The 17092-nt window shown below is 39.1% G+C and overlaps 1 protein-coding gene across 2 annotated transcripts in view; it reads left to right on the forward strand.

Annotated features, from left to right (window-relative positions):
- FRY (FRY microtubule binding protein) overlaps positions 1-17092 on the forward strand; it is a 250230-nt gene that overhangs the window by 19149 nt on the left and 213989 nt on the right. For both annotated transcript variants that reach the window (XM_063332373.1, XM_063332364.1), the window contains exon 2: positions 12229-12405. The gene's annotated coding sequence lies outside the window, so the exon portion shown is untranslated. The remainder of the gene's footprint in view (positions 1-12228; positions 12406-17092) is intronic.

The following is a 17092-nucleotide window of genomic DNA, read 5'->3' on the forward strand; positions in this document are numbered from 1 at the left end:
TGGGATAAACAGTGTAGATCAGCTGGAGCAAAGAACTGCGTAATAACAGTTTTGCTTAATAAATGTGTCATTTATTTTTATAAATGTATGATGGAAATCGGTGAACATACACAATAGTTCTATATACAGTCCAGCTGCCCCGTGGCAAACTTTGGTTGTCATAAATTCCTTTTTAGCAATCCTAGTAGCAAGAGCTATTTTTCATTATTAATTAGCCCCACTAAAATAAATAAAATACATGCAGTTGGCTCGCATACAACAATCCTGAGGTTGAGGGTGGTGTTTTTTCTGCTTGCAAGCTGAATTAAATTATTTAGGGAAAAAATATTGACTGATACGAAGTAATCTCTGTATACATATTGTGAGCTTAATTTCGAATATTTTTTTTCACTCTTCTAACGCCTCAAGTTTGCAAACCATCTTAGAGTAAATATGCCGTTAAAGGAAACATCTCTTCATGTTCTCTAGGGTATGTTGTTATAACGAGGTTGTGACCATGTGTTTAGAACTTAAAAAAGGATAAATTGGAACAAATCAAAACTAACTCAATAGTTACTGTGAAATAGTGATGGCAAATATCAACGGATAGAATTGAGACATGCCTTAAAAAAGGATGCCAAAAAACAGCATCAGGTTCAATTTTAGTTAATTTACTGCCTAGAATAAGTAGGGAGTAGCATACAGCACATAACAAAAAGTTCAGATTTGTATTACACGATGAAGCACTTGATTTCCTTCATTAAGTTCTAAAGTTGCACAGGCTTCCTGTGATTTTTTTTCTGCTTAAAAATAGGTAAACTGCCACTAATGATTATAACTGAATCAAGAATGCGAGCTGAGAGGAAAAAGAGAGGGGTTGTTTTAAACATAGTCAGGACAGAAGATCAGAGAGGTACTAGGCATGTATAAAAGTGATCAGCATTTTTGTCAGCTGGTGTGTAGTATGCCTAAATATTCCTGTTTCTCACAGATAGTTGTATTTAAAGATTGAGTTTTCAGACTTGATTTTTGTTGTCTGTCCCAGAACTGAATCAAATGTAATACTTGCATCGGTGTTTTATACATTGATGGTTTTATATAGACCAACCACGGTCTGTGTAGAAGAAACTGTATTCAAAACTTGTGTGGTTTTCATACTTGTATTATATGCACAATGCTTTAACAATGGATTCGTACTGAAGAGGAAAGAGGCTTTGTGGTGTGTCTGAAGCAATGATCCATGTATATGTAATAGTAATACTTTGTGGTGTCCTCTTCAAAAAGATCTTGTTGTAGTTGCTTGGTGGAATGGTTGTGTTTCTTCCTACATTCTTCAGTCAACATTACATTAGATATTAGATAATTACATATTAGCCTTATTAATTGCAAAAAAGGATAGGATTTTCCAGTACACTGAAGGTCTCAGATATACATATCATTGGGGAATGTAAGCTTGATAACTGTACTTTTGAGAAAAGACTTGTGAAGTTTATTTTTGAGAGAGGGGGTTCTAGCTGAGCAGTTAAAATAGAAGTGAAAATGATACAGATCAAAAGCTAGTAACAGTAATTAACCTTAACATCGAATCATAGAATTGCCTAGGTTGGAAGGGACCTTTCAGATCATCTAGTCCAACCATCAACCTAACACTGACAAACAACATCACTAAAACGTATCTCTAAGCACTACATCTACCCATCTTTTGAATACCTCCAGTGATGGTGCCTCAACCACTTCCCTGGGCAGCCTGTTCCAAAGGCTTATCTTATCCTGTTCTAAAATGCTTATCTTTTAGCATCGCCCCATTATTAATTGCAGACTCTTCAGTGAATCATAGAATCATAGAATCATAGGGTTGGAAGGGACCTCTGGAGATCATCTAGTCCAACCCCCAATGCTGTCTGGTCCTTGCATTCCTGTTCATCCCTTTGAAATGAAAGTTAGATGGCTGCAAGGTTTCCCTCTGGACATTGGACTTGACGCTTCTTCGGGTGCCTCACCCCACTGGGGTCACGGCATTGGCAGCAGAGGTGCACTTTCTGTGACCCATCCTACCCTCTGTTGTGAAGCTCTGCTGAGTGGAGCTGACGTGGTCTGGGTTTTGAGGTCTACTGGTCAGTTAAAATTGTGTTATGAAATTATACACAGCGAAGGAAAGCTGTGTTATTGCATAAACACTATAGAGACAGTTATTTTCCTTATTTAGCTTCTCAGAAATTTTGAAGTAACGTCTTGGAAAAATTGGCAGCATCAAAGCCTGTCTGCTTATGTGCACAGGCCGTCAAAAACGCAAACGAGGGTATGTTCTGTTTCATAGATTAGTGAAGGGTTAAGCCTGTATTTCTGCTACATGGTATTTGCTGCTTTTCTGCTACATTTCCATGGAATTTAGTTTGGTTTTTTTTCCTATGCCATATTTTCCATAAAGGTTGCTAAGCATCCGTAAATGAATTCCTTGTATGTTACTATCTATATTTTGCATGCAGGAGAACATTCAAGTTGCATGCATTTGTTAATATTCATTTACATTATTTCTTCAGAAGTGGTTTCTTGCAGAAAAGCAGATAGTGCTGAGTATTGCAAAGCACAGATATTCACAAGTTTCTCTTTCAAAACTTTAAGTTGTACTACATAGTTTTTCCACCTGTATTTTAATAGAGTGACAGACACTTACCAGGGGCTTCAGTGTGAGAGACAAACAGATCTGGATCTTCCTCTGAGCACAGTGGAGAAGAATGCATCAAGGGCTCAGCTCACTATTAATACTTTTGAAAAAAGGATGTTTAGTCAAGATGGATGTTCATCTTGTGTTGTTAGCTTAAGTTTTGAATAAAGTGTTCTCTGCTTAATTTTGAAGCGGTTCACTGACAGCATGATTAACAGTGGTGCATTGTACGACTGAAGAAAGCAATATTGATTGCTAGTATAAAGGCAGCCTTACAGATGCTTTCTAAATCGTTTAGTTTTCCTAAATGAAAGTGAAAAATTAAATAACTTTGCAACTGAAGGCCTTTTCTTAGTTTACCCTATTGTTTTGGCAGTCTTCATGATTTTTACTCAGATTTTGGTATGGGGATTGTCATACACATGGCAGCTATAAAGTGCAATCGCTAAAGGTATCATTCAGGACACTATTATTATCAAGTTTGGGCACCTGGAGTTCGGTTTTGTGCATTTTTTTGGCAACGCTGTATGTTGTTTTTAGAAAGTTTGGGTCTAATAGTTCAAATTTTTTCATTTCACATTGGGATTAGTATTTCTTTCTTGTCTTTTTTGGCATTACATATGTTAATAAGTAAGTGGGAGGCAAACTGATTGGTATTCCAAACTAAAAAAAGTTACTTACATGTTACTTCTGTTAGTCTTTCTTCATAATCATTCACTCTGAAGGCCTTTATGTATAAAGGCATAACAGATGGATAAGTCAATGGTAAGTCAAGGAGAGGCTTTGCTTGGTTGTTATTTCGATTTATTATTCAATTTCTACTCTTTTTTTACGTCTAATAATAAAGAATTACTTGAGATGGAAATAGAAAAAAGTAATGCTGTACTGCAGAATGCATCTATTAATTAGACAAAGGAAATTTAAACTAAAAAGTTCGCTAATTTTATAACATGAAGGGAAGGTACTGGCTGGAGTGAGTGTTTTGTTTGTTTTTTTCTGTAAGCTGCTTAGTTGGGGAGAAGATTTACGCAGATGATGATAGGAAAATGTATGTAGATGATGGTAAGAAAAGGCTCTCTGGAAAATAGATCTCTGTTCTACCATTTTTGATGCCTGCCTTTCAGATGCCTGCCTTTGATCCCTGCGTGTGCCTGCAAGTAAAGGTGAAAAAGTTCAGGTCTAAGTCTTTTTCAGGATGCTTTGTAGAAATTGTGTAACAGTTTCATCCAGAGTTTATTTATTGAAAATTGCAGTGTTTAGGGTCACTAAAGCTGCTTGCATATCTGATTAAACAAAAACAGAGTGGGGAGGGAGATCAAAAAAAGGAAAACTATCTAAAATGCCAGTTTAGAGATCAAAATTAATTAAAACTAGCCAAACAAAAGTAGAAGTTCCTGCCTGAAAACTAGTGCAGACAGCCACAACACCGAGGCCTAGTAAAATAAGTATCTTTTTTTTTTGTCCGCAATTAAAAATCTGCGTTGTTTTTATAAGAGGATTATTTTTCATTTTTTTTCAAATGGATCTCCACTCTTGCTTTACGCACCGAACCAACGCTGGATGCACCGCTAGAGATGCTTGCAGTAGGACAGCACGGCACGGAACTCTTCTAAGAATGCAACGCTGTCCTGCTGGTGGCAAGTGCACCACCACCATGACCCCCATTTACCTTCCTTTTTAGTTATGTGTAAGAAACTCCTTGTCTTTTAAGCAGTAAAGTGTTTCCCCTTGTTACTCTGACTCTCAAAGCAACAAGTCCATGGTTATGGGATCACTGTCACCAGGAGGAAATCAGTGCTGATGCTGGAAAATGAGATCCCTTCATCCTGCATCCTGCTCTGTCCCGCCAGCTCTCTTGTGTTGGCGGTGCTTAAGTCTTCCCAACAAAAGTCAATGTGAAGTAGAGGGCGACTGTGGGGTTTTTTGTTTCTTGGGAGTTTTTTTAAAATCCTCTATCTCAGGCGCATGTGCCTTTTAAAATACCATCTGATTCTGTCCTTTTCACTTTTGAAATCCTTGACAAATACAAGTTTCTCAAGACTTATGGGCAGTTTTGAGGTAAAATTTGTGTAGAACCATGGTGTTTTAAAAAGTTATCTTATAAAATAGCTAGACATACGAGAGTTTAAAACTAGAAGGGGATGACATTTATTAATATTAATTTTCAGAGTTTTCATCAATGTGGAGCTCTCCGGAGAGCCAGCATGGAGCTATCAGTGATCACGGTGGGGGGCAATAGTCCATGTACTGCCACCCTGCCAGCAAATGAGGGTGAGCCTGGCCTTCACTTACTGATTTTTAATAGTTGAGGTGTTTACTTTCTATCACTTAATCTTCTTTTCTACTAGTGAATTAAGTAGATGTTTTTAGGACCATAGAATGTTTATTAGCTAACTGCCTTTGCTAATAGTAATTATGTCGTGTGGGCATACAGTCAGTTGGTAAGATGAACATTTTGTCACAAATTAGGTAAATTTAAAAGAAACACATGAGCTTATGTATGCTTGGTAAGACAAGATCTGCCAAGTTGAGCTCTAGGGGTGGTATAATAACGCATCAGGGAATAGTGCCCAGTGCCAGTATGTTTATCAATCTGTTTCAGAGCATGAAAGATGCATCTCAGACTCCTCATTTAGTAAATTAATTTAGTGCATTTACTTACTGTGTAAAGCAACATAGTGACCAGAAAAGGCTCATGTATAAGAGACCAGTATGTTGGCATAAGAGCTGAAGTATAAATAAAGTCTAATCCTAGTTGTTTTTGAGAGTGTGAGGGGAAAGCATGAGGACCGGAGTTGTGTGCACAGTGTGAGCTGTATCGCGCAGAAATGCTCGCGCTGCCTTTCTGAGCTGTTTGCACCGATTCAGAGCCACAGACTGCTCGGGCCTGGCCAGGCGAAACGGAATGAGAAATGCAGTTGGTTGGGTAGATGCAGGTAGCTGATAGTGCTCTGCTCCCTCCAGCACCCAAACCCAACACTGTACGTTGTACTGCACAGCAATAGCTGCTCTGGAGCAAGCACAGATGTTCCTGGTGCGGCAATGTGCTCCATGGACTGGCTGAGTGCATCCCTGCTGCCTGGGAGGTAATTTCTCCCTTCTGCATTAAATACTTTAAAAAATGGAAAAATATAAATTAAATATGAATATATATGGATAACATCCCCAGCTAAGCTTATTCTTACTGTTGTACTTAATCAGTTTCTTGGCAAGCATAGGAAGAGAAAGAATTTCAAACTGGGGAGTGGGGGGAAATCATTAAATGGAATAATTTTTATGAATGAAAAATTGATACATGGCCAAATAGTGGGGTTTTTGTTGTTTTTTTTTTTTTCATTCACTAATGCTGAAGTACTGGTTTCTTTGATTCTTTCACAGAATATTTATTTATAAATCTCCAAAATAATATATTTTATCTTGTAATTTTGCCTACTTTTAACCAGCACAAACTTGGTAAATGAAATTAATAAAGTTAATTTTCTTCCTAAAACTCAGTCAACCGTAATTTCAATATTTGCCTTCCCTTTTTTTTCAATTTGACATCTCAGCATAAAGATACTAATACTGAACCTTTCTCTGTAAGTATTCAAAATATCTAGCTGTTCTACCTGCAACTTTTTTTAACAAGAATTTTTTATAACTGAAGATTGTTTCAGTATTCAATGGAAAGGGAAGATTAGTGCCAGAATAGCAAAGTATTTACATGATCCTCTGCAGGGATTAACATGTTGTCTGCATGAATTATTTCTCTTAATAATCATTATCATATTATGATCTCAGAATTAATTACAACTTTGAGTGGGAAATATTTTAGCTGCCTTTGATTCATTCTTGTTACCTTCTTTTCTTAGTAAGTTACAATTTACATGAAGAAAAGCAGTATTTTCCCTTGCACTCCCGCTTCCTGCATCTCTTTTCTTTTTTCCCTCACTTTCAGTTGCAAAATGTGACTGGTGCAGTTGCTGTTTTGAACCCCACCCTTAGGGTTGCTAGGCTGAGGCACTTCATTGCGTAAGTAACCTGTTACTGAACAGGCTACTGCAGCCCTAACCAGCCATCTAATGAACTGCCAAGTCTTAAAGGAAATAACTTCAACCATTTACTGTTTGGAACCAGACCTTTTAAACATGGAAAAAACGAAGCGGTAAATTTGTTTTAAAATAACGAAACAGCTAAAGAGTAAGAAACCTTTGCCAGGAGAAAATAATATAAAGCAAGAATATAAATGCCTGAGAATAACTGTCAAAGTAGTAACTCCTGAGAATGGATGATAACATCATGCATTGCTTTTTTTCAGTTTTGAGGTTTAGGGACGTGGATTCAGTTTGGGTCCACCTCTGGCTTCTGGAGTGATTAGTGAGTGACCTCAAATGAACTGCACAGATTTTGTGAGATAGTTCCTGGTTTGTTCTGTGCAATAAATATTTGACTCTAATAATTCAGATTTTGACAATCCAAATCAAACTGATTTCTCCATCCCTTTTAAGTGGTAACATATATTACCCAAAGTAGAAGCATGTGTGTAAATATTTGAAATAGAGTGGTAATGCTTTCTGACAAACAGTACTACAAAACTGGTTGGCAAAAGTTTCTGTGCATTTCAGCATGTTCTGGAGATTATTATCTGACTGTCGGTTTTTATTAGCACCGTCTTAAAGTCAGTAAACACAGAAATATTAGGAGAGAATCACGTGAAGCTGCATGTGGGAAAGAAGAGAAGCAGGGAGCAGAGCCTTGAAAGCTGGTTGGATAGTGGATATGAATTTCAGGTGAGAAGACAGGATGCTGTGTGGAAACAAAACTAAGCAGGTACAAAACTGTACAGAGCTTAAAGGTGCCAAGTTAAGAGACAGCGTTAGGAGCAGGTTTGCAGTGGCTGGTGACATTTCTGAGACTAAATTTTTCCCTGTCATTAAACTTAAGGTCAGCTAAGAAGAGGTCTTTTGTTGGTTCTTTGGATTCTGGTCAGTGTTGGCTTTAGGGTTTGGCTGTAACTAGATAAAGTAGGCAATTACTGGACCATTGGAAGCAGCCAGACAGCTCGGTAAGACCTGTTTTGGTCCTGCCTTTCCTTTGCCAGTGGCTTTTCTTGAGTGGTGGTTCAAGGACTGCAAGATGGCCAAACAGCAGGTCTTTGCCTCCTGCTGCACAGCTGGGCATAGGCTGCGTTCTGCTGTTCTCACCTGCCAGAAAAGGAAAAGGCATCCCCCATAACTCTCTGTGTGGCTTTTCTCAGAAGCAGCCCCTACCACCCTTAGGTCCCCCCGCACCACAAGAGCACGCCTGCTTCTCCATCTCAGCCCTACCGCTTCCCCCTCCTTCTTCCTCTCCGCTCCCCACTGCAGCTCCGCATCTGCTGTTGCAAAGCTGTGAGCCGGCTTTGCGAAGCAGCTGCCGGGCTCGCTGGGCTACGGGCCTGTGCTTCTGGAAATTACACCATCTGGCCGTACACCAGAACGCAGTATATGGAGTTTATATTTAGATCACCTTGTATCTGGCATCTGGACTTTATTTATCTGTGTGCTTGTCAAGACGTGGTTCCAGAACTTTCTTTTGTGGATGATATTTTACGTAATGGATGTATTGTCAGGTCTCGGTTGCTACAGTGAAAGATGTTCCATAAAAATCATAGAATCATAGAATTGCCTAGGTTGGAAGGGACCTTTCAGATCTAGTCCAACCATCAGCCTAACTCTCACGTTTCTACTGGGGGAAGCTACACGTGAGATACCATTTATTGTTGGTGTCTATTAGAAGCAGCAGACACAGAGAGGGCTGGTAAAGAATCATTTTTCCCTTGTGATTAGACAGATCAACTCTGACCATCTGAAAAGGTGGGCTAATGCATGAAGGGTCGAGCAGTACTGAGTATTCTGATATTAAGCTACATTGTGCTATATATCTCAACTTTCTATCAATAGGGCTGCGTTGTGGGGTGGGGTTTTTTTTGCTTTTCATATGTATTTTTGTATAAAGGAATCTTTGTCATAACTTAAGGACAAAACAAATGGCACTCTTAAATGAGTACACAAAGTATCGTGCTGCAGGAAGGCCAACAGAGGGTGCTGGAGTGATGCAGCTCTTACCTTCACTAGTTCTTTTGTTTTCTGGAGAACAATGTGTATTTTGACAAACCTCTTTATTTTGGGATGTCTTACTGTACAGCTGTGGACTTACTGCATTGTTTGTGCGTTCAATGCCATAATTTTCATACTTTTAAATATTATTTGGTTTTAGGAAGATTATTTCAGAAATGCCCATTAAGCAATAATATTTACAAGAACAATGTGTACCTACTTAGGGCATTTATTAATTTTCTTTACCTCTAAAAAGAGATACAAATGAAAATCCTGCTTTTTCAGCAGAAAAAGTTGGGCACAGTGGAAGTGCCGATGATCTTGTGACTTACACACATTGTATTACACATCTTTTGAGACGGATGTAACAAAGCAGCGTTCCATGAAAGTCGTGGTTTGGTGTAAATAATACCTGTGTAGAAATAACATACTTACCAAGAAATGTCTCAAGGAGGATGAATAAAAGGTTAGATGTTGTATGACAAATCATTGTGCAACACTTCGCAGTTAAACTAATTCTATCCATACTGTACTTTGTTTCCGGATCCTTGTTTTTATCCTTGCCAGGGTCTCGTTTCTGCTCCGGTTGTAGAGGAGACTTTGGCCTTTATATGCTGGACTGAAAAGGTGATGTGTCTGCACCTGGTTGTAACGTTTGGCTGGAGGCTACTTGATTTATCTTGCCCCTGTTCTTTGAAGTAAAGTATGTCCATGGAAGTCAGTATTTACTGTGTTGCCTGAGAGTCTGTTATGGAAAGCACTCCCTTCCTCTCCTCCTGACCCTCCTCCTCCCCCCAAAGCAAAGGGTAATGACTTCAGGCTACCAGAGACTGGAAAGTGCAATTTATCACATGCAAAACGAGGCAATTGCTTTTAAGATGCAGTCTCTCATTACTGCACAGATGTGGTGTATGGAGGACTAAATCCACTCTGTTGTATTGATGATGATAACCTGAAGTATTCCAAGTTACTGGGATTTTCTTTGATGAGTTTAAAACTTGATAACCATTTTTGTCCAAGAATCTTGTACATCTCTCACAACATCTCGCAGACACGAACAGACTTCTCCACAGAGAGATGAGGAACTAGAGCAGTTTCAGGAACCTGTCAGATCTACTGTCTGTCACTTCTCATTTTCCAAAACCAAAAAGTGTCTAAACAACGGGGCCTTATCTTTAAAATGCGTCTGGAGTGTAGCATACAAAAAGGTACCCAAATTTGCAGAAAGTTTGAAGGAACAGATCTGAGCCATGGCCTCCCTGTCTATCTCAGTGACTTTTGATAGTTCTCTTAACGTTCAGGAAACCTGAACTCTTGCATAAACATGCAAGAAGAGAATTATCTAGACTTACAGTAGTGCTTTTTAAAGTGGGAGCAGAACGACTATTGTGTTTTTATGGAAAACAGCTGCAAAGGGCTATCCAGAAGGAAGAAGGCACTGAAGAGAGAGAAATAAAAATGTGTAAACCCTTTAATAATACACGGTGAAATAGTGGGGGTGGTTCCTGTTGTTAAGGAAAGGGTGGGGAGAAGAAACAGGGTTGTTAAATACCGCCTTATGACATAGCAGAAAACAGTATGATTTGCTTATATCAACTCAGTAGATCTTTTAATTAAGTGCCCTATCAAACATTTCACGGAGCTGAACAGGTTAAGTAATGCTGTTGGAGTTGGACTGGCCTGTTTGCTGCTGTGGGTCTGGAGTATTCAGATTGAGATACACTGTTCAAGAGGCTGCTCTGACAGCACTGTGGTTGTCCAGACGGGTTGTGACTCTGTCCTTGGAGGTATTCAGTGCTTTGGTTGGACAAGGCCCTGTGCAACTGCATCTCATTTTCAAGTTAGCAAACCTGTTAATGGACCTGTTGGAGCGGGTCCAGAGGAGGGCCACAGAGGTGATCAGAAGGCTGGATCACCTCTCCTATGAAGACAGGCTGAGAGGGTTGGGGTTGTTCAGCCTGGAGAAGAGAGGGCTCTGGGGAGACCTTATTGCAGCCTTACAGTAGCTGAAGGGGGAAGGGACCCCTACAGGAAAGAGGAGGAGGGACTCTCTATCAGAGAGTGTAGTGATAGGACGAGGGGTAACAGTTTTAAACTGAAAGAGGGGAGGTTTAGATTACATATTAGGAAGAAATTCCTTACTGTGAGGGTGGTGAGGCACTGGAACAGGTTGCCCAGGGAAGCTGTGGATGCTCCATCCCTGGAAGTGTTCAAGGCCAGGCTGGATGGGGCTTTGAGCAGCCTGGTCTAGTGGGAGGTGTCCCTGCCCATGGCAGGGGGCTTGGAACTGGATGAGCTTTAAGGTCCCTTTGAACTCTAACCATTCTATGATTCTGTGAAACAAGTTGTCTTACTTATGTCACAGATCTATGTAGCATCATCTCTCCCTGAGCTCACAGAGGACATTCAAACTGTCCTCATAATAACAAAAATCAAGTTGGATTTGATAATCCAGCGTTGTGGGCCTCTGGGCAGCATCACAGGAGAGAGCCTTCTCTCTCTGAAGTGTGGTACTCACATCTGCTGCCAGTGGTTTTTAACACAGACACGGTGCAGGTGGCAGTCTTGGCTTCAGAGCCTTTGTGCACGTTGGGATCTGCTCAGAACTCTAGGCTTTTTTTCCATCGCCACCTTCTGAAACAGCGTTAAAACCTGGGATGCACTAACAGTAACATGGCATCATATGATGAGCGTGTTGCTCAGAGGAGGAACACCAGAGGCAATTTCATGCTCCTTTGGTACCATGACGAGGGAATCCAGGACATAAACCTGATACACAGTAAGAACAGTCCTGCTGTCCAAAAGCCATCTCTGTGCTAGGATTTTGGGGTCTGAGAAGATTTCAGACAGTCTAGGTGAGGAAATGTTGCAACCCTAGCTTTGTGCTGCTTCCATATAGCATAAGAGCAAATGTACATAGTCTGTCTCAAAGAATGGTCATGGGTAAATAACTTTTGTTTCTGAGCCTGCAGCTGTTAGTAGACTGAATTAAAAAACTGGCTGCCAGATGCCTGTCATTGCACCAAATAGAAATATAATGTTTCCTGTTCTAATAGGGACCTTGCAGTTATACCCGAATAGTAAAAGTAGATTCCTACTCTCGGAGTCATTTTCCAGGGGCACCACTCTGTTGACTTCTGCTTAAGGAATTACAGCATAACTCAGTTTCTGCTGTTGCTTATAGTTTCTGACCAGAAATCTACCAAAAAAATGTCTAGTTCATATTGTCAGTGTAAAGACAAGTTGTAATTTAAAGAATGTACAACATTTGCGTATAACATTTTCCCACTTGTTTTATGTCTCTATCCAAGAGCATGGATTCCTGGTAAGAAAGTATGCAATAATTCTTTTAACAGCATCTATTATGAAATGTTTGGTAGATAAACACAATTTTTAAGGTCATGTTTTAAGACTTGGATTCTGTTTAATCTTTTGTTTAATCTGGGAGCAGTAATATATCATGTTGTCCAGGTGACTGAAGGTTAAGAGGACTGTTATTTTCCCTAGGTAGTTGTGATGGCTCACAAGGCAAAACAGTGATCTCCAGGAAGCAAGCAAGATAGCATCCAGACTGCTTGCAGTTAACCCACCTCTGCCTGAACTAGAACACTATTTATGAAAATTACATTGCAAAATTAAAGCATTAAGAGAGATCACTACTGGAAACTGTCGCTTCAGGGAAAGGTAAGACTTTGCATTAATTATCTAGTCATTACAGATTTACATGAGATTTTTCTCTTAGAATAATAGTGAATTTTATGTACAAATGTATTTCTTTATTGAATGTATTCTTCATTGAATATATGTGGCAACCATTATCCTTTCTTTAGTAAATAGTTAAAAGCCTTTTACATAGGTGAAAAATATAAAACATGCCTATTGGGATTTGGAAGCTCATGTATATGTAGTTCTTGCTGAAAAGGATTGCGTGCATGAATTTAAATATTTGGCAATGACAGGTTTTGGTTTCTTACAGCCTCACTTTAAATATGAATTACAAAGCTGTATTAAGACCATCACATGTGGCATGAGAGTGTGCGCGTACTTTACTACAAGTATTTATGGGCTCTCTGTCTTAATGTTAGTGAAAGCTGTCAAACCATTACCAGGAGCTAAAGAAACTGGTGGATTTTAACTAATCTGATACACTGCAAGTCTTGAGTTAAACCCTTCCTGGGACTGAATTCCTTACAGAAAACAGTTGGCTATATTTGGTTTTGTAAATGCTGATACATGTTTGAAAACAGATGATTAAGCATTTTGCATGTGTGCTAAATAAGTGTCTCAAATATCTGCAATTGCTACCATGCATTTATATCCCAATGAACCAGGGGAAAAATAGGGAGCAACATGAGTAGAAATTCATCAGTATCCTTCTCTTGAACAAAGCCAAACTTTTTTTTCCTACTAAAATACATTGGATGGGTTTTAACCTATCGTTATGAAGCTGTAGTTAGTCCTTCTGTCATATAAAAGTAAGATTTCTTAGAGTCAATTAATTTTGTCTTGTAATCGGCTGTAAGTCATAGCAAATTATATTGTTAGCAGTATTTCTCCTGGAGTACTGCCTTCTATAGTGCTCCCAATTTACTCCACCGAAGAGTAGTGCTTTTGCTTTTAAAGAGCAGTACTATAAAACTTCTTGAAAGGGCCACAGACTTTTCCATCTGAGTAGTTATTTTTATGTTCTTTGGTGATTGCTTAAATACATATTTTTCTCTTTCAGCTTTTCTGGATGTTGGGATGATGGTTTTCAGTACATTGGGACAATTATTATAATACCATTTATTATTCAGTGCCTATTTTATTTTGATGTAGACATTTTTTTATCCAAGACAGTGCAGATCAAAACAAGTAGAAGGATTTATTTATGCTGTAGGGCACAGAGATCTGTAAATGCGTGATATGTATTCTAGACCTATATGACCATTATGAAGATGGTGATTTTTCATTGCCTGGAGATAAGCTGTTCTGTGCAGCAGGGCTGTGTACATGCATGCTGACATGAAAAGGGCTCCATATGGCTGAGTCTATAAGTTCAATTTGACTTCTGGTAGGGCTCTAGGACACTTCTCTGCACCAGCATGTGTGATTTCAACCTGGTATACCATCAGAACATACTGAAATTCCCGTGTCAGTCACTGAAAGATGTAAGGGAGATGTCTAACCCATATAAAATAATGCAGCCACAGTAGTCTACAGCATGGTCACTAGTGCTCCAGACACAAGATTGAGCACGTATTGTTACACCACGTGAGCCAGGAGGGAATGTGTGATGACTCTGGTCTGGAAAAGTACAACTGTATGTAATTACAGGCTCTAAGCTGGGAAATGAGAACGCCGTTTCCTAGACTACCTTGCAACTGTAATTCTAGGACCTCCCATGTCCCGGTTAAGCAAACTCAGAAAATACTGGATTTGACCACTTCTGGACTAGTTTGTCCATTTTACTGTGCCTTGAAACAACTGATAATACTCATACTTCTCCTTCACAAAGCAGTTTGAGAAGATACAACCTCTCAGCAGTTAAGCTAATGGCTTCTGAGTAAAAACAGTATCTCATGGCAGCATTCACTCCAGTGAATACAAATTTGGCATATTAGCAGGTGTCTTGTAAATGTCCTTGAACTCAGAGTTGGAATTACATGAATATGCAAACATATTCATGGACTTTTATTTTCCAAAAGGGAGATGAGACCTACTGACACGATGTGCTGTTGTGAAATCTCTTAACAGTTTAGAAAAAATCCCAGGGCATGGAGGGAATGATTTAGTTCCATTTAACTAGAACAGTGTTGTTTTTTAATTATACTGGTGGCATATCAGAAAAATTAGCAGTACTAAAGCCTGATGAAAGTGGGACCTATTATCTTTCCATAGGTTCTCTCAGGTTTTGGAGGATGTTGTTGCTGTCATCAGCGAGAGAATGCTAGGGGAGATCGTATCTGTTGCTACTCATAAACATAACTGTCTTATTTCCTCTTATTTATTTTAATGCTGAACTATAAATTTATGGTCTTTATTTGATCTGATGATTTTTTAATAGTATGTCACTCTCTAAATATATCTATTTGTCACTCTCTAAATTGAACTCAGTAAGTTCTGTGCCTTTGGCTTTTGGAGCTAACAATGAAAACTGTCTGTTTAGACCCACCAAGACATGTGACAAGCTATCTGGCAGTAATCTAGGAATGCAAGTAAACGTGTTTAATTATGCACTTTGTTTACTAGATTAGAGTTTTTAAATTTTGCAAGGTGGAGGCCTCACAGGACATAAAAACTCAACCATTTAATTTTATTTTAGTGTTTCGACTTCATTTTTCAAAGTTTGAGAACCTCCATCATTTCTTTACTCAATTAATCATGAAGGTCCTAATGTTTACTTCAGTTCTGATAGCAAGCCTTGTTTATTGAGTGCCAAAGGAAAGTGCAGATCCCAGCAGCTATAAGTTCAGAAAGTTGTTCTGCATTTCAGTCTCTCTTTTTTGGAGAAACTTAAGCCTGACTGTGTGGAAGAGTCCAATTCTATAATTGCCTCAACTATATACATATATACATGGATTATAACTATGTATATATATACATGGATTATAGTATTTTACGAGCTGGTGGTTGAGATATTGAAATAGTTTGGGAATGATACCATAGAATCATAGAATGTGTTGGGCTGGCAAGGGAACTTTAAAGGTTATCTAGTCCAACCCCCCTGCAGTAAGCAGGGACATCTTCAACTAGATCAGGTTGCTCAGAGCCTCATCAAGCCTTGCCTTGAATGTCTCCAGGGATGGGGCCTCCACCACCTCTCTGGGCAACCTGTGCCAGTGTCTCACCACCCTCATTGTGAAGAACTTCGTCCTAACGTCTAATCTAAACCTACCCTGCTCCAGTTTAAAACCATTGCCCCTTGTCCTATCGCTACATGCCCTTGCAAACAGCCCCTCCTCAGCTTTCCTGCAGGCCCCCTTCAGGTACTGGAAGGCTGCCATAAGGTCTCCCTGGAGCCTTCTCTTCTCCAGGCTGAACAACCCCAGCTCTCTCAGCCTGTCTTCACAGGAGAGGTGCTCCAGCCCTCTGATCACCTCCATGGCCCTCCTCTGGACCCGCTCCAACAGGTCCATGTCCTTCTTGTGCTGAAGGCTCCAGATCTGGACACAGTACTCCAGGTGGGGTCTCATGAGGGCAGAGTAGAGGGGGAAAATACAGGGGAATAAATGAGAGCTAGGTGTCCAAGAATTGAGATGAAGCATGAATAGATCAGTAGTTTAAAAAGGAAAACAAGAAGAAGAAAAAAAAAAACAGAAAAGGAAGAACTAAAAATAGATTTGTTTTGTTATTTTTGGGGTCTTCCGCTGATTGCATGAAAATCACTGAACTTGAAAGGTCATACTGCCAATGCTCAGTACCTTTCAAACATTTGTTTTAATCTAGTGCAGAGATTCAAATGAAGACTGACACTTGGAATTTGGGGGAGGCAATATCTTTTTTTCCTAATTAAAAATATCAATGTTCTAGCTTGAAATCTGCTGTTCTAGGGAACAGATCAGCATCATCATCATGTTGTAGCCAACAGTATTGATACTGACTTGAATAAGGTAATAACATTTTAGGGCTGATAAACATAATTTAATATTGCCTAAGAGTGGGTTTTGTTTTTCTTTTCATGTTAAAGTACTGTAGTTCTTCATGAAAGGACTTTGTCAATATTAATCCCAGTAGAGTTCTTCAGAATCTTTATAGCTATAAGATATGTGGGTGTTCAAATAATTTGGGGTTTGCTTGTACTTTTTTACTTCCTTAAAAAGGGGGGAGGGGGAGATGAAAAATAAAAAGTGGGAGACCTGCATCTGGTATTAAAGAAAATATTTTTCTGTTTAGAAGTGTGCATAGCATGAAAGATACCACAAAATAGACAGCAATTGTTATTAAAACAGCAAATACTTCAAAAAAAATTGCAAGACGAACAACAAAATCACAGAAAGTATACTGTTATTTCCAAAGTAAATATTTTACCAAATAGATTTTTGATACAAGGAACAAGATGTACAAGGAACAGGATGTGATACATATCCAGTACAACATTTTAAACACAATTTAAACTTCCTGGCTTTTTGCTTGCTTATATTTACATAAAGCTTAAATGCTATTTTGCTTTGATTAAAACAGATAACATTTTCCCCATGTCGGTAGCTGATTTGTACGTGTTCCTCCATATAGTAAAATAAGGGAAAGGCTTTCATTCTCCATTCCCCCCTATAGAGAAATGAGCTAAAAAGTCCAAAGATACAGATATACTACTTTTTCTCTCAGTGCCGATGTGCTATTTTGGGATATGTGCTGACCTACTTTCTATGTTTCCAGAAAGCAAGCTGAA

This window comes from Chroicocephalus ridibundus, chromosome 1, assembly GCF_963924245.1.
Source record: "Chroicocephalus ridibundus chromosome 1, bChrRid1.1, whole genome shotgun sequence".
Taxonomy (NCBI): Eukaryota; Metazoa; Chordata; class Aves; order Charadriiformes; family Laridae; genus Chroicocephalus; species Chroicocephalus ridibundus.